The sequence below is a fragment of the Gadus morhua genome, chromosome 17 (assembly GCF_902167405.1).
Source record: "Gadus morhua chromosome 17, gadMor3.0, whole genome shotgun sequence".
NCBI lineage: Eukaryota > Metazoa > Chordata > Actinopteri > Gadiformes > Gadidae > Gadus > Gadus morhua.
The window spans coordinates 2748598-2773597 of record NC_044064.1 but is presented as its reverse complement, the minus strand read 5'-3'; the positions used below and the strand labels follow the sequence as shown (position 1 = coordinate 2773597).

At 48.4% G+C, this 25000-nt stretch overlaps 1 protein-coding gene and 1 long non-coding RNA gene across 42 annotated transcripts in view; one reads left to right on the top strand and one right to left on the bottom strand.

Moving 5' to 3' along the window:
* The window catches only part of LOC115529744 (receptor-type tyrosine-protein phosphatase delta), a 370859-nt gene that overhangs the window by 138687 nt on the left and 207172 nt on the right, over positions 1-25000 (bottom strand). For all 41 annotated transcript variants that reach the window (XM_030338732.1, XM_030338746.1, XM_030338737.1 and 38 more), the window contains exon 9: positions 19036-19073. The gene's annotated coding sequence lies outside the window, so the exon portion shown is untranslated. The remainder of the gene's footprint in view (positions 1-19035; positions 19074-25000) is intronic.
* Positions 10869-12786, top strand: LOC115529745 (uncharacterized). Its single transcript, XR_003973632.1, has 2 exons — positions 10869-11387; positions 11493-12786. It is a non-coding gene; the product is annotated as an uncharacterized LOC115529745 (long non-coding RNA).

Genomic DNA, 25000 nt, shown 5'->3' with positions numbered 1-25000 from the left:
TGGGGGGGCCCATGGCAAAAAAAACAAAAAAAACAAAAAAAGATTCTAATTATCCACCAGCCCATAGTGTTAGGAGTCACACACGGCCTCGTCCCCGCCCCCTCCCCGTCAACAATTGTTCTCTACCCCCCCCCCCCCCGTCAACAATTCAGCGCAGGGGGCTGGTAGGGGGAATTCGGGGGGTGGGGGGGGGGGGGGGGGCATCAGTACCTCTTGTATAGGGGCCCAGGATTTGGTGCAACGGCCCTGCATGTGTGTACATGTTTGAGCCTTTGAGGGAGATAACAGTAGGCAGGATGTTTCACTAGTTTGAATGCTCCGACTCTCAGCCAAAAAGGACTGAGCTTGAACCCCACAGCCAACCTGTTGCCCTTCTTGGGGGGAAATGCCCTAACCCCCAGCACCTACCTGCTATTTACCTGCAAAGCATCTTGTCTTTATTCACTATATGGGGATTTAGATAATTGTTTGCTGATAGGAAATTAATCTAACGTAAACATATGTATGTCTCATTTGATGATACATACACAAGAACAATCTACAGTGTATAATTAATTTCCTTGGTTGTTCTTCTTCCTATTCTTGGCCCAGGCCCAGGTAGGCACGTACAGCAGCACTTCTGGATGAATGAGGGTGCACCGAGATTCATCAGAAGGGTGCCTCGCTGGCCTATCGGGGCTGAACTTTGCCACCTTGCAGTGCTGGAAGTCCATAAAGTAAGACTGTCCTTCATGGAGACACAGTACCCCGCGTAGCAGAAGAACAGTGTATGCAGCGCTCTCTCTCTCTCTCTCCTCCGTGAAGTAAAAGTGAATCAATTTTGCCATTCATCTGTGATCGCATGTGTTTAAGGAGGTCCATCTTCTTACATTTTCCCATTATTGATGATGGGTCGGAGTGAGGAAGTGTAGTATGGAATTAACTTCTTCAACTATGCATGTCTGCTATGGTCTAGTTGGGCCAGATCGCATATATTCTTGCCATTAAAGTGTCTGTAAAAATCAAACCTGGCACCGCCAGACTATATCCTCTCTGTACAGTATGTGTTCGTTTTAGATTAAGATTCACTGAAAATAAGTGCAACAGTTCAGAAAATCAATCTCTTTGTTTCCAGTGGAAAAGATGTCTTTAGTTTTTCACCAAAGTTCCTAGCTCCATTCCATTGATGAACTGCCTGAGGTTAGAAACACAGTAACTTAATCCAAATCCTGGTGTATCAATTTTACACTAGTGGGTTGCGAGGACTGACAGTAATGCTCAGTGGGAATTTTCCTTCTCGTGGCATTCGGTTTTAGGTTTTGGAACAACTTCACCGAGACATGTCCAGCTCGGGGGCTAATTGATAATTGCGAATACCGAATTGTCAATTTCACGTCCCATGTTTGTCAGGTGTGCTATGAGCACGCCACCGATCCGTCGGCGTGAACCTTTGACTGCACAGCCCGAAGGGGCATACCTGGGTACTCCTGAAACAATAAGGCTACTTTACAAATGGCTGCCAGTTACGACATTCCTCTCCGCACGTGCGTTCCCCTTAAGACAACGGCGACCGACACACGTCGTCTGATAAAAAAACCTAGCAAAGATCGGGGAGAGTGTCGAGTGTAAACAGAACACCGTTTCTTCAAAGTTTCTCACAGCGAAAGGGTTAACATCTCCCCCGTTCCCCCAAGCCTCCTGATCAGGTTAACCACTCATTGTAAAATTAATTTCCCCCTTCAAGCGAGACCCCGCGTTCTCCGGGATGACAATCTCGCTCCTAAGAGGATAAATCTTAAGCTAACGTGTCGAGACCCACCGAGATTGACTTGTTTATGGAAGCTATCTGAGCGTGTGGGGAGAGCAGAGATGGGCTGGGGGGGGGGGGGGGGGGGACGACGCCGTGGGCCACAAGGTGATCCAGACATGGCGGCTTCACCGGTGCTCGGGAGGAATTGGAAACCGACAACGAAAGTGTGAAACGCACAGACTGTGGTTCTGATCAGCGTGATGGTTCTCCCCTTCTCTGGAACTCTGTCAAGCGTGATGAATGGTGAAGAGTACAGTCTTTCTCCACCCCCCCCCCCCCCCCCCCCCCCCCCCACCCCTCCCCACCCCCACTTAATTAAAAAAAAATGGGGGAAATTAAAGCACTCGATAGCTGTTGGGTCCAAGGTACACAAGGAAGACAACATCAAATTTTATGGGCTCGCGGGGATCGTAAAATGTGAGCGAAGATTGATTGCTATAATTATGGTTCCACTCGGCAAAGGATCTGGAAAGGAAGTGGTTCATTTACAGGTGGAACGCCAGACGGCTTTGTTTCACTCGCAGAGGAGGTCTATAAACCATGGGGGTGGCCTAAATACCCGGAGACTAAGCCTGCCAACGGAGGGCTCGTAGGCCCAGGGGCAAAAGGCATTACCACCTGCAGTTCATGGATCCATCACGGGGCCAACTTGAGGCCGATTCGGGCCCTATGAATGCTTTTGAAATGGATGCATGACAGCAGTCCATACCAGATTCGGCAGAAAATTTGAAGCAAGAAGAGAAAAGGTTGATGGTTGTGGATGCAATTACTACAATAAGTCAACCGCTGATTTACAGGATTCCATCGTGATTAAAAGTTGCTGGATTTTTTTTTTATGGTTTTTGCAATTGTTATTTTTCGTTGTTGCATGTTAATTAAAACAGAACTATAATTTGATTGGAATAGTTCATTACATCGCTGTTGACGAGTGAAAATAAAAAGGTCCCAAAAAAATAAATGCAATGGACATTATATCTACCAAAGCAAACATAACTGAAACAAAACAAAGCAATCCGACTGGCCCATTTATTTGCATAATATTCAAGCCAACAACACTCACAAACGAGGCTTACTGCCAGCAGATAGTATCACGCCGACTGCAAACGCACCAAAGGGCAGACAAAGGGTAGAGCGAGAGGAAACTGGACTGCTACACAACTAATTAACTGTGACGCCATTCGCAGGAACTCCATATACGAGTAGTGCGCTTAGTCATCTTTTTTTAGTGAAAGTGCTGAGTCATCAACAGTCAATATCACCTTATTACGGCGGTGGACGGTAGAAAAGCTGAGAGCGGCGTGGTTCTGGTTCCGCCTTAGCGATGGTTATCGGGTGTGATGGAGCTCATGGGCGATTAGGTTCATCAACGAGGGGAGTGAGCGTCTCCGGGTTGGGGTTCTCCTAATGAGAGAGAGTGTCTACGACAGGCAACCTCTTGACTGACAGACAGGCCAGAATTAAAAGGTATGGTTGGGGCTGACTAGTAAGGGATATATTCTCCTTCAACTCCTCTCATCCTCTCTTCAATCTACTCCTCGTTTTCTCCCGTTCCCTCTTCCCCGATGCCTCGTCCCTCTCATCCTGAAAACTTCCTCAATGGCCTCTTCCCCCCTCCCTCCCTCCCTCTCCCCTACTCATTCATTGGTGCAACAACCCACACGTCCCCGCCCCCAACGCACACAATTGATGACACACACACACACACCTTTTCAAGAACACCTATTCTCCAGGTCTTTCACTCTTTTTTCCCAAAGCCGATAAAGGGCACACACCACATAAGTCTCTCTCCCACACACACACACACCTTCTCTTTAACTTTTTTGAAGCGACACCAGACAGCGTTTCTTCATGGGATCCCTCCTGTGGTGGCCGATTGATCGCAGCATTGTTTGCGTTGCACCCCTCCTATTTACAGTCTAGGGTTCATGAGAAACGTATTACTTTTGTAAGTCTAGCTCATTGTCTTCTAAAGGCTTTTCTTTTCACAGATATAGCGCTTGCTGTCAACCTAAGCAAAGCCGGCTATACTGTCACCAAATCAGCCGCCAAAATATCCAAAACATTGACACATGGGGGTGCATGCCGATTAGTTTGTGTTTAGCAAGCTTATTGTTACCCCTTGAAACAGTTGGTGGCAGTTGATAGATGGCTGCCTGGGTACCATTGAAGCTAAAGGTAGTCAGCCGACGTCATAGGCAGCTTGCTAGTGGTTCAGTTAGTAGTAAATCATCAGCCTAATATCACGTGAAAAATTGTGGACAACAGTAGGAACAAGGATATAATACGGTATTATGTGGTTGTGTAGTTTCTAACAAACAGTTATTTGGTTTCCTGGGACACTGTGTGGGAGGAAATAATGGGAGTTATGGTGGTTATGCTGACTCAACATTTATGAATTTGTAACCGCCGGTTCCAAACTCTGAAGCATCCTCGAGAGTTTCCCCCAGTCGAGGGACACCCACAAATACGCCTAGCAACAGGAACACAGATGTGGTGAACATGACATTTACACGGCCCCATTCACTCCACTTCACCTCTCATTATTCCAGTAGTCCCAACATGTACACACTACACCACAAAAGTATTGTTTAATACTGGAAAAAAAATGGAACGATATGTAATGTAAAATGACATAACGCGTAAGTACTAGGATGAGCAGTTCATTTAGGGCACTGCCTCTGTTGCGTTACACAAACGTCGTGGGCCTGCCATCTGCTGCCCCCTGTAGGTGGCTTATGCTACTACAAGCCTCTCTACCTCCGTCTCTTTCCCACCTGACTGATGATTCATGCATCCAATGCTATAAATTCAAATCTGCTATAAAACATGGCATATAAAAACAAAACAAGACACTAAATAGACACACACACACGCAAACGCACACAGACGCACACACACATCCGGCAGGGTGAATATCTTCCTGTGCACATTTCCTTCCATTCAGTCCGGTTGAAATTTAGATGAGTTCTGCCATCAGCCAAGTGGCATGTTTACGAGCTGCTGAAGTGATCGGCTACAGCAGGCGAAGGTGCACCTATTCAGGCAAACGTGCCCCAAAGTGACAGGCTTTACCGTGAAAGAAAACACAGAGAGGAGGTGGAGGCGGAGCAGGAGGAAGAGGAGGGGGAGGTAGGAAGCATGGAACAATGCATAGCAAAGGTGTCTCATTCACAGGCCCAGGGCTTTATGGGATGGTTCCCAGCTGTCAGTCTACAGGCTGATTCCGCCGCGCCGTAATATCTTAATTGTTTCAAATTAAACGGCCATAAAAATGGCAGTTTAGTTTCTTTCTCTTCCACTCTCTCTGGTTAATCAAAAGTGCCCCCTTGACTTACATCTGGGTCCAATTTACAGTAAGAGTGCTTTAAAGGTGTGTGTGGTTTATTTAGGGGTGTGGGGTTTGTGTGTGGGAGGGGGGGGGGTATGGCTTCAAAACGAATTGTGTGGACTGAGCCTAGGTTGGGAGGTTTAATCCAGTCACTGAACATATGTGAACCAGGTGTCACCCTTACCCTCTCTCTGTCTCTCGAGCAAACCACCATTATCCAGCCATTACCTATTCTCTCCATCTGTGTGTGTGTGTATCTGTTGGGATGCATCATACAGTCCACATATCCCTCGAGGATTGATACCACTTTCTGACGACAGTACAGGCACTTGGCTCATTCCACGGTCCACACACACACACACACACACACACTTGCAGGTCAGTCAACCAACTAATGCAGAATGGATGCCATCAGCTCTGCTGTCAAATACACACAAACACACAGAAAACAGCACATACCGTGTGTGTGCATGCACACACACACACACACACACACACACACACACACACACACACACACACACACACACACACACACACACACACACACACACACACACACACACACACACACTCCGACAAACAGACGGACAGACATGTTGAATACATGAATACAGATGCGGCGACAGTGTGAGATGTGAAACCAACAAACCGACCCTGCTGCAGGGAAACACGCGACGTGCGCCCGGCCCGCGTCCACCAAACAAACCTCTGGTCACGTCGATCCACACATGCGACACGAATGCACACGCGTTCGTGAGCGGCGTTTAATAGGCCACTCACGGCCCCCTCGGAGCGCAGGCCAGGCTGTGAGTGGCTGCAGAGAGACCGATTAGCCCTGGTTATCCAGACTCGCCGTCTCTCCAATCTTGTGCAAATATCCCGCGCTCAAGATGAAATCCCGAGGCGGGCGAATCCCGCCCAATTACGCGTCGCCACGGCAACGGAGGCACACGGTCGGCAGCGGCGGCGGTGACACCCGGGCGGCGCCAAAGCGATCGTTTTAAACTGAAGTGATTTGTGGAAAAGGCCCGCACTCCTCCGAAGAGTAAGAAACACGGCAAGCGTTTTAATCGCTGCACCGTACGCAATATACGTTCAAATGTTTTACTATAGAGCAAAAATGGACATAGGTATTGGATGTACCATGTTTATTGGTATACATATAAACGTGAATACTTATCCCTAGTTAGCTGAATAATATAATAGACAACTCCTTACTGTATAGCCTATAAACATTTAAAAATCACAAGAGATAGTTCTCTGTACTATCAACTGTATTGTTCAGTCTCTGACCAGGAAACAGTTGATCTATTTAGTTCACATATATATAGGTATCCTGTTTCATGCTGCCGTGTGCATTTCTGGCATAGCTGTGGCTAAAGCCTTCCTGCACTTCAAATATTACACAATGTAAATTTACACAGGACACAACGCATGTCCGACCGCGAGACGGAAAACCAGAAAGAAAGGAAATGCCTTCCATGGCGTGTAAATAGTTTGACAGCAGACGTGTTGCAAGTTCCAACACAGCAGCCCCAACGTGAGGCAGAACAGGCCGTTGTGTTGCCAAAACTCACTCTAATCCCGGCTGGGGATTTCAGTTGGATAATATTTTGTTCTCAAATTATTTCCTGCACTTTTGAACATATTTTTGATAACTTGGGTCAAGCTCTTTGTTCTTCACGGACGTCATGTGCCTCAAGGGAAGGGGCTTTCGCCGTTTCCTCTGTAATTAAGGGAATTAACCCAAATCAAAACGCAGAGGTTGTGACCTTGCCTTTCTCCATGGCTGTTACAAACCCTGCTTGTTTCACCCTCATATCCCAGGGAGGAAGAATCTTTGTATTGATACTCCTCCTAGTCTTCGCCGAACAGTTTGACACATGCGGAAATCACATGTTTGAAGGGAAAGGGACCAAATAAATTTGAAACAGCCCCCACAGTGATGGTGTCTTCCCATTGCACCCGGCCCCTCGCTCTAAGCACCACTCCCATCCCTCTCTTCTATGCCTCTGCTCTTCGGATGTGCTCCAGCGTGTCTCAGAGTGCTCTGGAGAGAGTCTACCAAACCCTCATCCGATACGTCCCATCAGCTTCTGGCTGGCTCCAGCTGCCCTCCCCCCCCCCCCGACTTTGTCCTTACCCCGTCATCCGTTATCACATGCAACCTCTTCTTCCCCTTTTATCCATTCGCCCATCCAGCTGTCTGGAGCATCATCCCTGTTGATGGCTCTCTGATGGTCGCGCGCTCGCGCTCTCTGATGATCGCCCTCCCTCCCTCCCTCCCTCCCCCTCTCCCTCTCCCTCTCCCTCTCTCTCTCTCTCTCTCTCTCTCTCTCTCTCTCTCCACCTCTCAAAGGGTCCAACACCTCCACCCCGCAATCGCGTGATGCCCGTTGGATCTTCCCTGATTTGTGCCACCATCAAAACATCATCCACGCCCTCCGTGGCAACAAACACACTGCTCCTTTCCCGACGAATCCTTCCTCCGCTCAGCCTTCCCGTCTGGCGTTCCCAGCCTGCGACACTTGCGCTTAATAAGCCCCCGTTTGTCCTTAAATCCAGCGCTTACACCCCCCCCCCCCCCCCCCCCCCCCCTCCCTCCCCTATCGCCTCAGCCTCCCCCTCCCTCTTCCTCCCCCGTGTTAGCACCCCCTTCCCCGACCCCCTTCCTCACTCTATGCACATCTAATGGCCAGGGTGTAATCCACTGGCTAATCTGCCGACAGCCAGTGTGACAAGGCATTAGCTCTGTGTCACTGGCTGCCACACAGCCCCACAGCGTGCTGGCGTTCCTCTGCCCGCGTGTGTGTGTAAGTATGTGTGTGTGTGTGTTTGTGTGTGTGTGTGTGAGCATGCGTGCGTGAGCAAGAGAGAGAGCGAGAGAGAGAGAGAGGATAGTGGCAGTAAGAATACACATACACATTTGTGTGCATATATTTACGTGCCAAAAATGTGTACATATGCTAATCTGTGCGGGGGGGTGTAAATTATTGTTTGTGTGTGTGCTGGGGTCTGTCTTAACATGCGTGTGTGTGTGTGCGTCCGTCAGTCCACAAAAGGGACATGAACCTCTATCCTGCCAGCAGAATTCCCAGGAAACAGAATGTGCTCTCAGGCTCTGTGTTTTATGTATGATGTACCTGCTTTACTTCGTTCCACTATTCATGTCGTGTTTTATGCATTTTACATGCGTTTCACGTCATTCTCAGTCCCTGTTGGATACTTTTATTTTGAAGTCAAAGAAAATGTAGTCAACATAAGTCGGTGATTTAATAATAAGTTCCCACATTTCATCCATGCATGTCGGATAATATGCATTGTATGTGGACCCTATGACCACAAAAAGGACAATCAGAACTCCTTCTAATCTCCACCTCCCGCTGGCCGACGGGTTGAAGAACTGAAAATACATGGGGGCAATATCGTCTAAATCTCCCTTTTCATCCCTTCAGTCCTTCCAGTGGCTGTCCCCCCCCCATCCCCTCATCCACCCCCCCCCCCCCCAACCCCTCCTCTTCCCCTTCCACTCGCTCGAGCAATCCCGTTATCGTGACTGACCCCCCAGCTAGACGTGTCCACTGGCAAACAGATTAACACGGACGCCAGTGCAACACAATAGGGCCCCCGACGTCTGAAGTGGGAGGGAGGGGTGGGAGTGTGTGTGCGGGGACGGCAAGGGGGGGGGAGATTGCTTGATTTCTTTTTTTTGTATTCTTGCTGGAACTGATTAGCTTTTGCTACACACTGGAGGAGGATGGGGCTAGGAGCGACGCAGGGAGCCAGGGTCGGAGGGCTCTGGAACCTCTAACCGCGTGGACCGGCTTGGGCGGCGATGCAAGGAATTAAAAGTATTCAAGACCGTACGTCTAGATATTAGAATAAGAATTAGAATACCTTTATTGTCACTGTACACATGTACGATGATTAAAACAGCCATCTCCAAGCAGGGCAAAAATACATATATACATACTGACACATAAACACAGGACGTGAAGAGATATAAAGGGAGGTAGGGTGTGCAGTCCTGAGGAGTGTGTACATTGCAAATAAATAATAAATACGGTACTATGCAGCGCAAGATATGTATATATTGCACATTATATATATATATATATATATATATATATATATATATATTAGGGGTGTGACGAGATCTCGTGCCACGAGATCTCGCGAGATTAAACTTGACGATATTATCCGTCGCGGTAAAAATCAGTCTCGCGAGATTTCGGAGCTATCCCAACTTCTATTTGTGGCCTGTAGGGGCAGTAATGCGCCTTTGATACGTCTAGCCTGCCAGAACCTTACGAAGGAGAAGGAAAACAAGAAGAGGAGGAGAAGGAGGGGAAGCAGGGGAAGCAGCCATAGGCAGCCAGAATGACGTCGGAAAATACCCGTATTACCGTCGAAGATGCCCCCGCCACTTTTAAATGATTTGTTTGGCCGCATTTTGGGTACCCGGCGGAAATTATGAATGGCAGTAGAGTGACTGATAAGACACGGACAATACCAAGTTGTCAGTGACATACTTGGTCAGACTCTGTTTGCACTATTTGCACTCTGTATTGATGGAGTAGAACTTTGATTTGGTTTTGCACATAATATTGTTTGCACTTGAAAAAAAAGAGAATTATTTTTTACTTCAACTTTTATAAATTTTAGTTTTAGTTTCAATTTCATGAATGTTAAGAGTTATAATAAAACATTTCAAAATGCATGTGCAACTCGGTTAAATAAAAGTCTGTTGCTCCAGTCATATATTTTGACATTGTAGTTTTTTTAAAATCTCGTCTCGTCTCGATCTCGTGAACCGAATATCGTGTCTCGTCTCGTCTCGTGAGCTGAGTGTATCGTCACACCCCTAATATATGTAAGGGATAATGCCCGACGAGGTGTCCATTATCAGGAATTAATGGACGACGTGGAGGCGTGAACCGTCCGACGCGAAGCGGAGGACGGTTGCCTCCGCGAAGTCCATTAATTCCTGATAATGGACACCTCGAAGGGCATTATCCCGCTTATACCACGGTCACTTACCAACGGTGACCAAATTAAGACCATTAATTTATATTTTCATGCGTTTTACAATCCGAATATAAAGTTTTCCACAAAACATACATTTGTTTGCCTGGTTACGCCCGAGGGTCTGACTAATACCCGGAACCACCATTACACGACCGTTGGGTTCTCATGTAACGGAAACGTTGTTCACTCCTCCAGTAATTAGGACGGGCCATAGCTACGACTTTAGAACGGGAGGTAGCGGGAGGTATTATAGTCCGCTGAGCTTTGTTTTGTTTCCCTTGAAACGTAGGACGGACCATAACTACGACTTTCATGAGGCTTGCAACCATAATTCATGCCATTTTTCATGCCGACTGGATGTAGGCATATCGTGCTTTTTCATGTTGAAGACCTTTAAGTAATATTTTCATTCGTTTTACAATCCAAATATAAAGTTTTCCACAAAACATACATTTGTTTACCTGGTTACGCCTGAGGGTCTGACTAATACCCGGAACCACCATTACACGCCCGTTGGGTTCTCATGCAACGGAAACGTTGTTCACTCCTCCAGTAATTAGGACGGGCCATAGCTACGACTTTAGAACGGGAGGTAGCGGGAGGTATTTGTTTGCCTGGTTACGCCTGAGGGTCTGACTAATACCCGGAACCACCATTACACGCCCGTTGGGTTCTCATGCAACGGAAACGTTGTTCACTCCTCCAGTAATTAGGACGGGCCATAGCTACGACTTTAGAACGGGAGGTAGCGGGAGGTATTATAGTCCGCTGAGCTTTGTTTTGTTTCCATTGAAACGTAGGACGGACCATAACTACGACTTTCATGAGGCTTGCAACCATAATTCATGCCATTTTTCATGCCGACTGGATGTAGGCATAGGTACCATAGGTAGTTTTTATTTAAAAGAAACATGCAAACAATTAATAGGGCGTGGGATCCGCGTTGCATTGTGGGACGTGGCGGCCATGTTGATGGCTACGAAAACGTGGTTAACATAACTCTGACATAACGTTGTTGAACGAAGAGAAGTAGCAGTAGAGTTGAGAAAGAATAGCTAGAAAAAATATGTTAAAATCCCGAAAAGGATCTGGAATTTACCGGGACACATTAAATAGAGATGCCAGGGACCGGTATGGTGATAATAATGACAAAATCAGCATTATTAATAATTTGGATCCATATGAAGTTCCAGCGGCAGGTAGCGGTAAAGGAGGCCATCAACATGGCGGTCACGCAAAGTAATTACTTCATGACACCCAAGCCCTATTGACAATTAATTAGCCTGTTCAGCTGTTTTATTTAAAATTAAATTCGACGTTTCCATTTATGGTGCAATTTGACAGCGTTACAGGCAAGTCCGGCATAGCGGCCTGTGAAGGAGGGTGTTGGACAGCAGGGGCACTGTTTCTCGGGACACTTGATGACAAGACGTGGCTCCATTCTCGTCTCTCCTGCACTGACGGAGCCCAGTAAGCACGAAGGCTGCTCTCGCATCGATGGCCTGTCACCGACATTATTTGACGACTCTCCAGGCCGGCGTCTGAGAGCCGACCTACAGCGGTGCTTCGGAGGCTGTGGTTTGTGTAGATCTGCGAAAGACCCACCTGAAATGTAGAATGACAGGATATTTATTATATTATGGGGATGGAGGGAAACTATTTAGTAGCTATGGACTGATACAAAATTATAGCCATAATCACCTCTTCGCTGATTCTTTTTAACATGTTCCCGAGGTAGTGGACACCCATCGGCTCCCGGGTGTACCACACGCCGGAGGACAGGGTGCGCTTTGGGTGGAGGTAGAACGATTTGGCATCTGATGGACATTTCGCAATATATTTCTTGAAACTTTCCACCGGACAAAGCGGATCATCAGGCCTGGCAAACATAAACCCTCGTAGGTTTTCCTTTTCAAGTTCATTCGGGTCTTTGTGATTCTTGCTTTGGGGATTGTGCGCCAGGCTGACATATTCCACCCCATCCTCGTCTCTCTGTAGGATGAAAGATGACATGGATAGCTCCCGGGTTCCCTCCCTGCCACGCCGAGCCAAACATATTTGGATGTCGAACCACACTTTTCTGACCAGGCCGACGGGCGAATCAGGAGACAGTGCAGTTGAAGATCTAATACGTTTGAGGTCCGACTCGGAGATACGGGGATGGTGGAGGCTGGTATCTTTACCACTTTTCCTGTACCGTTTAATTACGGATGTAAACACGGCATTGCTGGTCCTGAATCTGGTGTCAGTTATAATATTGAAGCCAACTATATAACGTTTAATACCGGCTCTCAGACTCCTTAGGCTGGCTATGCTGTACTCCCCTCCTGTCTTGGTGGACTGGACAGCGGCATAAAACTCCCGCAGAGTCTCATTAAGAGCATCAGCGGTGTAGTTTACCAAGTTGGGGTCCATTCGTTTTTGTTCAAGAAAGTCTCTCAGTATATTAACTGCCCATTTTGTTGTTTTTTTGGTGTTGATCTCATCTTTGTCATCTTCTATTTGATTTAATTCTCCCGGTGTTAACTCCTTGTGCCGTTGCTTTCTTTTCCTCTTTTCCATTTCTTTTTCTTCTGCTGCATCCCAGTCATCGAAGTTGTCATATACTCCAAATAAATTAAAAGAAATGTTGAAATCACTCATTGTTATTTTGTTGCGGTGTTGTAATAAATTGTAAACGGCTTTGACTGCGGTCCCGTTGTTATGGTTACTAATTTTATAGACCATAGCGCATTAATTGAGAACGGTAAACAGACAATTTGACGGAACTACTTGTCCAGGTGTCCGTATATCAGGAGTTAATGCACACCCAGCAGCCAATCAGAATCGAGTATTCCCGCAGACCGTGGTATAAATATATATATATATATATAGCCCAACTAGTGTGTAATATAATATATTGCTCAGGAGTCGTATGAGTCCGGGCGTTGGGGTGGTTGAACTAGGAGTGCTTCGTGTGAGAGTGCAATGGGCCAGATATGATACAGGCACAATTCGAACGTTTGATCAATGTTTCACTGATGGTTTTGATACTCTTATTGTGCAAGCTCACTATGATTTACGTTATTTTGGGGTTGATGAAAGGAATTAAAAGTATCCTTGACCGTAGGTCTAGAGATCGTTCAATCGATGTTTCACCGATGGCTTTGATACAATTATTGGGCGAGCTAACTACGATTAACGTTATTTATGTTTCTTACAGCGCTGGGCTTAGTGGACGGAAGAATGTCCACATTGCGAGCGGCGGGGGGTGAAACGGTCAGCTTTAAGTCCACATGTGATTACTGCTCCTTTTCAGAGCGGATAAGGGCAGCGGGCGAGGCCTTTGCTTGGGCCTGATATGGAACCAGAGATAACTCACTCACGGGCTCGTGTTTGGACCGGAGACCATTCAACTCCACAGGAATTATTGAATCTTGCGCGAGTCATCGACTATAACTTAGGGCTTTGCGGAAAGTGCCGCGACAACAATAGTGATGCCATTGACGTATCGATGATTGGCCCGAGATGGGGCCGGTGCTTTGACCTCTTCGATAGGCAACTCACCCTTCACCGGGCCAATTCCCGTTCTACGCAGTCAATCTCGCCAAGGAGAACATTGTCCTCGCCTTTCCATTCCCGCGATTGATTCGCCTTATTATTATTATTATCTGATACCGTTGGTTGAACAGCGTTTTGCATTGATTCTCCCATCAAGTGAGTCATCATCCCAGGAGACCGGCGATTCATTTCATTCATGCTAATTCCTGCGCATCCCCCCCCCCCCCCGAGCAATCCCTCAACAGCCCTCCCTGAGTGTTTCTGCTGCCACATGCGGTGGATGATGACACAGACACACACACACACACACACACTCCTTCCGTTTGAGTGGGAAAATTGCGCGATTATCATTGTTCCATGCGGTGTACGGCCTACCCAGACAGCATAAAGAGACAAGCTTCTTCGAACGGCGCTTGCCAAAATACTGTCACAGTCCGAGGTTTGACGGCTCACTCGTCCATGGCCTCCCCATCATGCTGTCTTCGCCAGCTGTTGCCTGACAGCGAGGGATCCTTTCCCCCGCTGAGGCCGGAGATGCCATCATCAACTTAAGAAGCTTGACAGAAGCAAAAACACTGTGACTTTTATCTGCCATGCCTTAATAGATATCCCTGCCACCGCATACGTGTCCGCGGATCTCGAGCCTCCCGTCGTAAGGGAGGTTTCTCCTCCGCTCTTTACGGATGCAATCCGAAAGATGTGAATTCCTCTTTCATCCGTCCGCGTATACACACACGGTACGTGACAGTACGTGACACCGCTCTCCTTTGACTTCGGAGCTGCGTTATTAAACTCGAAGGTGTACTTGGCGTCGGCAAAGTGAACGCTCGGTACTCGTCAGTGCGTCCCTCTTACGTCGCAAAAGTGTGTGTGTGTGTGTGTGTGTCAAACGCTAAAGCAACCGCGGCGTTGACACCGTCTTAATTCAGCAGTGAAAGGTTAACCGCCGATGAGATGCGCTCCGTCGGCCGTTGCTGTGACGGGCGTGATGACGGCGTGTCACCGCGTATCGAGGAGCACGGGGGCGGCTGTGCCGCTCGCCGCTGATTGCGGGAGCGCGCCGGTCCGCTCCTGGTTCTAAGCAGATCATCGTAATTAAAACATAAATCGGTGCCGTTGAGCTCGGCGCTTGCAGAAAAAAGGCCCCCAACGCCGCCGCCATCGCCCACCACCATCGCCCCCACCACCACAATCGCCCCCACCACCACCACCACCCCCGCCATCCTTCCCCCACTTCCCAGTGCGAGCTCTTCCGGACGGCATTGATTCACACGTGCACTCGGAAACAATTGCTCTGATTTGCTCGGAGGGGTAAAAAAAATAAAAAAAATGGAAAGCCTGTAAATAAAATCAATGGCAAACAAGCTGCCAGCGCTCTTCAAATAGTAGACGATGAATTATAATCAAGCAAACTGCACCGCAGGCGGAGTCAGATGGGAGAGAGACGCCGGCTTTCTGTTGTGCACGCAAGTCAAGGAGACACTTTCTGAGGCACTCGCCGAGTCTATGGACCAATAGCAGCGAGGGGCCTTTGGAATCGTGAGGAGCGCTTTCACATCAGGGTGAAGGAAGATGGAAATAAAGCGCCCTGAAAGGTGAAGGTGCAGTGAGTCGTCGTCCACGGAAACACTGACACAACCTCGGTTTAGGCCCTGATGTGATGAAGAACCACGAGAAGCCTTCGAAAAGGAACGCTAATTTGTATGTATGTGAAAGGTGACGATGCAATGAGTTCGTCATCCACGGAAACACAGACACAACCTCGGTTTAGGCCCTGCCGTGTGGAGGAACATGCGAGAAGCATTCAAAAAAGGCACGCTAATTCATATGCGTGTGCGGATAATTTGAGAACATTGCGTTACGTAATTAGTTTTTTTTTTTTTTCTCGAAAAACAACAGCACGGGTACATGCCGTGAAAAAAACATTAAATTACCTGAGGATGAACTGAGTTGCGTGAGGCTCAATGGGAGCCTGCATTGGTTTGAAACCGCTCTGAGAAGGAACAGTGTTAATAGTGTGTGCGTGTGTCTTCCCTTGGCTGACTTCACATAGCGTGAGGAAAACCAGAAGGCACAATGGCTGCTGTCTGAAGGCAAACCATGCGGTGCGCTCGCTGGGAAAAATGTCCCCACAAAAATGGCTCCGGGCATGCACCTGAACACTGCTGTCACAAGGCCCGAGGGTGTTTGGAAATGGACCAGAGATGTACAAAGTGGAAGGCAAACCTTTGTGGGATCACGTTATCCTGAATGAATAAAACTATAAAATGTTTAAGCCATAGGTTTATTGTATGTTTAATGTCATTAAACAGATAATTTGATGTCACATTTTTTTTCTTTGTCCCTAACACCTGGGTAAACGTATCAAAAACTAAATCCTAGCGCATATTTTCTGTCAAGGACCACGTTTTCGTTTTGACTAAATCATTTTCCTATGCTTGCAGAAAAGATAATGTTGTCCCAAATGATTTTACGTTTTACATTTAAGGCATTCAGCCGACGCTTTTATCCAAACAGACTTGCAATAAGTACATTTGTCAGATGAAAGCGAAACAACAATATATCGCTGTCGGTACAGCTGTAAGTGCCAGGCACTTACAATCACGAGGTTTACCCATTCGTCGTATACAACAGAGAAGGCTAGGATAAGTTGCTACACGGCTCTAAGTACAATTTTTTAAGCGCCAGGACAAGCAACACACAATAAGTGCATAGATTGTGTTGTCATTAAGAGGGGTGTTTTCAGGAGAATAACAAAGAAGAAGTGGTGGTGGGGGGAGGGAGGCTAAGCAGAGTCCAGCTGAACAAGTGAGTCTTGAGTATCTTATGGAAGCTGGTAATGATGTTGTTGAAGAAAGCTTTTTCAATTGCAGCTTTCTGTTGTACTAGCCTTGTAAAAAGGTGTGGACACGAAAAAAGAAACACAAGCGCCAGCCAAGAGGAATCCCACACTCGCAGCGCAAATAGGTTTCTTGTGACTATCAACTTGAACTGAATTCTTGCCCTGATATGCAGTGGTGTCTCCCAGCGAATTGCAAAGCTCTGGCCAAGGCTTGCCTTTGAATTGTGTCACTGTGTCACAATCGACATCCGGGCGATCCACAACGGCAAGAGCAAAACTATGCCAGTAGAGGACAGGGGCCGCAAGTAACGGAAACAGTTTGAGTGACACTTGGTCCACCAGAATCGCAGAGCGCAGAGAGGAGAGGAGAGGTGAGTGATGGCATGAGGGAAGCGAGGGTGCAACACAGAGTGAGAGAGATCGTGGGATGAGAGACATACAGTAGAAGGGAGGGTGAAAGCAGAAGCCACCAATGAGAGAGGACAGGCTCCAATAGGAGCTCAGTATGGGAGGCACAAAACGAGGGGCAGATGAAGAGCGATCGACAGGGAAAACGTGGCTCGGAAGCTGGCAGCGCAAGTCAAGGGGGCGGGCGGCGGCAGGCACCACGAAGAGACGGTCAGGAGGGAGAGAGATAAAGAGGGAGAGCGAGAGAGGGGGGGAGTCAAAATGAGTCAGAAGATAGGGAGAAAGGGAAGAGGCGGGAGGAGGCTGTGGAGAGCAGAGAGGTGTGCTATGGGGCGAGGGTGAGGAGAACACAAGAGAGAGAGAGAGAGAGAGAGAGAGAGAGAGAGAGAGAGAGAGAGAGAGAGAAGAAAGTGTGTGGGTGGTGTGGGAAAGACCTTTCCCTCCCAGTCGCTCCTCAAAGTGCCTTTCATCCATCACATCTACAGACACGCCGAAGACACCCCCTGCTCACACCTACATGCCCATGCACGCTCGCACATGCACGCGCACACTTCCGACGTGGTACACTCCACTCTACACACTTCTACACACTTACCCCAGATGCACACGCACACATATGCCTCCTCTATGTATGGCCACACACCCTGGAATCGACCAACGTAGCACAACACACACGCATATTCATTTCACACAACCTTATGTGGTGCACACAAACACACACACACACATACAGAGGTGACGCAAGGGGCAGCCTACCAAACAAAAGGGATAGACAGGAGCGTCAGACTAACGACGCGTCAGAGGCCTGTCATTAAGCCTCCGACTCACCAGCCCGCTGCCTGCGCTATGATCCGATGAAACTGGAGACGCGTGGGGGAACAAATGCCCGCCGATTACTTACTGAAATATGTCTTTAAGTGAGGCCGACACTGGTCTTTAAAAATGAGCGACGCAAAACATTATTCATTGCAGTGCAGTGCAGTAATTGTCGTTTTAATGTTCATTATTCAATTTGCCTTTTTGGTTTGAAATGGTTTTAATTCGTTTGGAAGTTCATGGTCGAACTGAAAACTGTAGCCAGGTAACTTTATTATGTACAACGGCTGGCTACAGTCATTTTGAAGGGAAAGGGAGAACAAAAAGTGCTGTTGTTGTTTTGAAACCCTTAATCAAGTAGACATGGTCCACTTAAAAGTCTGGATGCCAGAACTATTAATTAAACATTCATGGGATATGTTACGCAAACATGTCTGGAGGCACCACATTCCTCCAATACATTGTGCTTCGTCATCCAAGTACGCATAATAAGCTATATGGCCACACTGTACAAGCGGCTTATCGTTTGTTCAAAGATCTGTTTTGGTTTAAAACGGGAACATTCACACAGGAGCAAACACACAACACATCTGAATGACAAGCGGATTTGGTTCATTTGCAACACAGCGTCACACACCGTGCACACCCGGCGTATATACCCTCCGTACTCTTCCCCCACCCCCACAAAGCCTATTCGGGTCTGTGTGCGGTCCGCTTGTCTTCCATCAATGCTAAAAAGTCAATGTGTAACAGAGGCAACGCACAGAGGTTTCAGACGCTGCGATGTGCCATTTATCTCTGTCAGACGCGGTTCAGTGCGAGTCCTTATTGGCTCGCTGGTATCCGTGATCACCAAGGCGGACCTCCGCAGATCTCTGGCACCAGGCTAATGAAAACAGTTCGGAGGGGGGGGGGGGGAGGGGGGTACTAGGGTCTTCTCCACACTCACACCCTCTGAAGGGCCGGGTGCCCCACTCTGGTCCAGTGTTAGCACAGACCCGGATTGGTCCAATAAATTCCAGCCATGAACGCCATCACTTCATTATGCTGCTTAACAGCTTGTTTATCGGGGTCTGAGTGAATCTGTGTTTTTCTAAGCAGTCTACAGAGTATTGTCCAAGAGCCAACGGCTGATTGGATAATGATCTACCTGTAATTGACAGCAGTTGATTGGACTGTGTTTAAAATGTTGCTGCGTACCGACAGTTGGAACGGTTGTGTTACCGACAAGTCAAGTGAGTGTGTGTACAATACAGTCCTAAAACATAAATTCAAACTTACCTTTCAGCACTCAAGCCACCTCCCAGACAGTTCAAGAGCTGCAACGTAAGCAAATAAAAAAACACACATATTAGTTTCAAACTCTGTACATCTCGTAAAAATTCAATCCAGACAAAAATTGTACAACCAACTGTCCTAAGAGCACTGCTGGGGTCAAGGGTCAGGTATAAAGACCGCTAGGATCCACAATCCCAGGGGGAAATAACATCATTAAGGGCAAGCGGAGACACAGCAATGTAGCGATCCGCGAAGCGTCGAGTTCACAACCGATTCTGTGGCCCTTGCTGCTGCCTTGCTCACTGTAAAGGGCAAACATTCATTATGCTCTGATTACATTTGGCAGGGATACGTGTCTGACAGTTAAGCCCTTGTAATTTCCACAACCCCCCCCCCCCCACCCCACCATTCCTCGCCGCTGATATTCAATCAGCGCCTGATTGTAGTTTATCTCTCGTGTGTTTCGCTGGCTGGATGTCGGGGGGTCCCCACATTAAGGGGACGAACGCAAACGATGGGAGCCGGGGCCCTTGAGGGGTGAGGCGAGGAATCGGGGACCCCGGGCGGCCCCAGACGCTTCTCCGCTTGACACTCAATTACATTGTGGGCGCCGCCGAGAAAGGTCAGAGATTGACGAAGAACAAAAGAACAAGCCACTCTCTGCGCTGATTGGGAAGAGGAAGTTCACTTTCAAATAAGAGGGGGGGGGGGGGGGGGAGCGAAGAGAGCCAAAGAGGGAGAGAGAGGGGGAGAGAGAGGGAGGGACTTTGTTATGTGACTGATACACAGCACATCGCCGTGCTTCGTTCCCTTCCTCCTTTTTTGTCCTCCCCTCTCCCCCCAAGAAGGAGATAAAACTCAGGCTTGGCTCTGGTTCCCGGACCATTAGATTCTGGCGAGTTGCATATGATTGCCGACGATGAGGCCTGAGTGTGTGAATGGCCACTGTCAAAATGGCGAAGGGGGAATTTATTCATGGTTTATATGCAGGCTTTATTATGGAGTTATTGAGACCAAATGGCCGCGGTTTGATATACTGCTACACATCCTGCCGTATAAACCCGGCTGCAGGGAAAGGCTTATTAGGATTCATATCTGCCTAGCAGTTGGATGCATTAGTTAATAGGCTGACATAAATCATATTTTTTTTTGTCTCAGGGTGCATTCATCATAGGAAAGGAGCCTTGCTTATTCACGTTTCAACATATTGCAAAGATTATAAAGATTATAAATTTGCGTGATTATCTATATTTTTCTCTTCCTCTGTGTTATACAATATCCTTGTCGGGTTTAGGGATCTCTGAAATTGCGTCACGTTTTGATGCTAGGAGGCGTCTCTGTTACTCGTTATAAACAAATAACTTCCAGCTCGTCGGGAAATGGCATAAACCAATTAGCAGCAAACGTTTGCTGGGAACGCTGAATCCGTCTGACAAAGGTCCCCCCTATGCTCACTGGATTCCCAGTGAATAACTGGGCGAGCACGTCACTGTCATGGCACTATCGGGTTCCCACGGAGGTACCGGGTTCGAGACTCAGGCGTGGCTAAATCAATCCATTATCTCCGCTGATAGGCTGCGAGGTTACGAGGCAGAGCTTGGCAGAAATGGAGGCAAGCTGATGGAATCATGACATGTTTCTTATTATAGGGTCGTCCTCCGTGTGTCTGAGAGTAGAATCATGCCTTCTGTATTTTCTTTTTGTTTCCCTACTTGCAATTGTTGAACAGAGGTTAGCAAGTGGTTTTGTTTGTCTCCCACGGCCTTCAAATACTCAGTGTAATTCGTTTATCTATCAACTCAAAGGATATTTTGATGTTTTGTTTGTTGTTGTAACAACTTACCATCTTGTTGCTAAAATAATTGGCACTGAAAAGCATTTTAATGCGGCATTACGTTAACGTTTGACTTGCTATCTTCACCATTTGGTTTAACTAAATAAACTCGAAAGCGGGCCTCTCTCTTGCCTCCAAATTTTGTCTCATCTCCTTTATCCACCAAACACCACAACAAACAAACAGTGTGGAAGCACAGCAAGGTACAAACCACCAAGTGTGGAATCAAAGACACACAAAACCACACAAAACTCAGCGATTACAGGTTTCCCATCTTCAACTCGAGTGCCTCCAGTGATGAATCCATCACTTGTTGTACAAAAGCCCAGAGTAAACGCGACCCCGATGACCTACTTCAAACCCCATCTGTTTCAACGGCCGCCAACTCCGCCGCAAACAGGCCGAACCGAAACACCGTAGAAAATGCGACGGATTAGCCAGCGAGGCCGAAGCGGTCAGGTTGCTGCCCCTGCAGCTCGTCTCCGCCTGGCACACGGGGAAGCGCGTTAGCTCCGTGTTGCTTGGTTTCCTAATTGCCTCTCATGCGCAGGAAGGCCGCGATCATCCTCAACACACAACATGCTTTAAGGTATACACAGCGGCTGTTTACGCAATTAACGCCCTTGTTGGGGGTTGGGGAGGGGGTTTGCTCAAATGGCAGAGAGATGACACTAATGGAAAAGGACGAAATGTTTCTCGGTGTGTCTGTGTGTGTGTCTCTGTGTGTGTGTGTGTCTCTGTGTGTGTGTGTGTGTGTGTGTGTGTGTGTGTGTGTGTGTGTGTGTGTGTGTGTGTGTGTGTGTGTGTGTGTGTGTGTGTGTGTGTATACGTGTGTGTGTGTGTTCAAACCAGCTTGACGTAACCTCTGTGACCCAGTAATGACCGGACCTTGAAGCTTTACTTAACCCCAGTGCTAATTTCTCATCTTCATCCTGAGCCCACACACACACACACACACACACACACACACACACACACACACACACACACACACACACACACACACACACACACACACACACACACAGAGAGACTCCACCAGCATGCAGCCCCCTTTTCATCCTGTGTCTATGCGCCGGCCGTCAGAGCTGAAGGCGTCTCGTTACACCCATGGACCTTGATGTCAGGGTCACTGTCCACACGACACCCATCCCCCGTCCCTCGCCTCCCCCTCGTCCGCCCGTCTCAGCACGTGTCTGTCTCTCCTCCCTCTCCGGCTGTCGCTCTGAGACCCTCTGGTAAGCATCTCCCTCCCTCTCACCGCCTCCCCCCCCCCCCTCCCCCCGCTGTCTCTCTGCGTCCCCCCGGAAAGCTTCTGTCCATCGCCCATCCTGACAGCCGCCCATCAAACCGGGCCGCGGTTGAAAGCGGCCCCTGAACAGCTGCCATTCGGCGGGGCCGGGGTATCAGCGCGCCTGCCAGCCGCCCCGACGGGGACCGCGCTTCAGCCGAGCAGCTCCCAACGTCAGCTCCACTCCCCTCCGCCGCAAAGGGAAGAGGAGGCGGAGGACTCCACTCCACAACCCCCCTCCAACCACCGACACATCCAACCGCCGGCACACCCAACCGCCGACACACCCAACCGCCGACACACCCAACCGCCGACACACCCAACCGCCGACACACCCAACCGCCGGCACACCCAACCGCCGACACATCCAACCACCGACACACCATACCACCGACACATCCAACCACCGGCACACCCAACCACCGGCACACCCAACCACCGACACATCCAACCGCCGACACACCCAACCGCCGACACATCCAACCGCCGACACATCCAACCGCCGACACATCCATCCGCCGACACATCCAACCGCCGACACACCCAACCGCCGACACACCCAACCACCGACACACCCAACCACCGACACACCATACCACCGACACATCCAACCACCGACACATCCAACCACCGACTCATCCAACCACCGACTCATCCAACCACCGACTCATCCAACCACCGACTCATCCAACCACCAACACAACCGACCACCAACACATCCAACCACCAACACATCCAACCACCAACACACCCAACCACCAACACATCCAACCACCAACACACCCAACCACCAACACACCCAACCACCAACACACCCAACCACCAACACCCCATACCCCCTTACCACCCACATCCATTAAATGACAAAATCCCTCTCAAAAAAGTATTACCAAAATGATTATAGTATATAGATATATCTGAAAATATATATATGGTCTTTTTTTATTCCAGTTTTATCATTGATTAGCTTGTTATTTATTAGACTGCAGTTTATCGGTGCGCGTCAATGGGCACACAGGTGTTTAATGATGCGCAACAGGTTGAGAAGACTATTTTCCTGAACAATGTCGGCAAACTAGAAATCAGACCAGACACTGGAATGCCTGCTGTTCCATCCCCCTCTGCTCCATTTGTCAACGTTGAAAATATTTGCTATTTGTCATATCAAACAGGAAATCAATGAACTGCTTTTTTTCCCTTTCTTATTCCCCCCACTGCTGCACCATCTGGAAGTCTCAACAACTTTCAATCTGTGACATTTGTTGAGATATGTGATGGCTTTTCGCTTAAAAGACAATGTTAAATGGCACTCAGAGTGTGTCTTAATGCTGCACTGTGGCGTGATTCAAAGTGCATACCGCGACATTGAGCACGGCAAGGAATGCAATATCGATCCTTCCAGATTTGTTCAGAACATCTGAAAGCTACGCCACGCTACCCAGCTGGTTGGCGACCCTTTTCACGCTTTATACGAGTTAATGCCGAGAACCTTTTTATATTACCGGTGGAAATCAGCAAGTCGACCAGTCTGAGGAGGAGTTGTCTCCAAAGAAGGTTGAGCTGAGGGAAAGTAAAGATGTCGACTCAATATGAAAATAAAGTAGCCAAGTGTTGTTCTGTTTCTCTCTCTTTGTTTCCGATGTTAGTTGGCTTATTAGCCGGGAGAGATGCATGATGTAACAGCTCAGGAATCGAAACCCCTTTCCACGAGGGCCAGACGAGTTGCTGCGGCGGAGGACTTCACATTTTTGTTGGAAGTTTTGAAAATAACTGCAACTTGCTGATCTTTCCACCTCTCTGTCCGCCCACCCACTTGGACTTCGGAAGGCCTTCAAACTGCCTACAGATATTCCAAAGCGAAAAACCAATATATTGAAAATTGTACTTAATATATTTTATGAGTTTACTTAGTATTAGTATACTACGCATAACAAGCTGTATTCTGTGAAACAATAATGTAATCCAAGTGTATTATTATGTTATATTGTAAGTGTACTATTATCATATACCTACACCAATACTTAAATGCACAAAAAATATCCAGAATTCAACATATGATCGTTCCAATTTTAGGTCGATATAATCACATTGAAATACAGCAATGACCGTCAGACTTTACGTATAAAATACGTTTTTTCCATCGGGTTGAGCTATGGTCCAATGCGGTCTGGTAACGACGCACAACACATCCTCCCCCTTTTCCCCAAAATGCCACGCACGTCAGGCTCCCACTGTATCCACACTGATTGTTTTTCCTTTCAATTTACCAATAAACCACATGTTCTCCTCAGAGTGCAGCTGGCATCACCAGGGCCGTCTTGCAGCGGCGGCGGCGGCGGCGGCGGCGGCGGCGGCGGCGGCGGCGGCGGCGGCGCCCAGCCGAGTCAATCGGCAGGCCACAGCCGCCAAAGGAAGTCCAGCCATCCGGCACCCAGTTCCTGGACCGGCCGCGGGCATTGTGTTGTAGGCTCTGTGGCGGTCGCCGCCAAAGCTTTCAGTCCTTTTGTGTGCAAGCATTGGCTTTACCCCCCCCCCCCCCCCCCCCTCCCCTCCCCTCCCCATAGCCGTAAGACCGACGTGAACAAAGGACGCAGCAGTTGGCCGGGTTTACACCGCAAGGTACCTGGGGGGTGGGGGTACGTAGGCATGTTTTGCATGGGCCAGGGAGGGTGACTGTTGGATCCATTAACATGTGTGAGAGAGAGAGGGAGGGGGGGAGAGAGAGAGGGGGGGGAGAGAGAAAGAGAGAGAGGGGGGGGGAACGAGAGAGGGAGAGAGAGAGGGAGAAAGAGGGGGAGGGAGAGGGGGAGGGAGAGAGAGAGGGGGGGAGGGAGAGGGGGGAG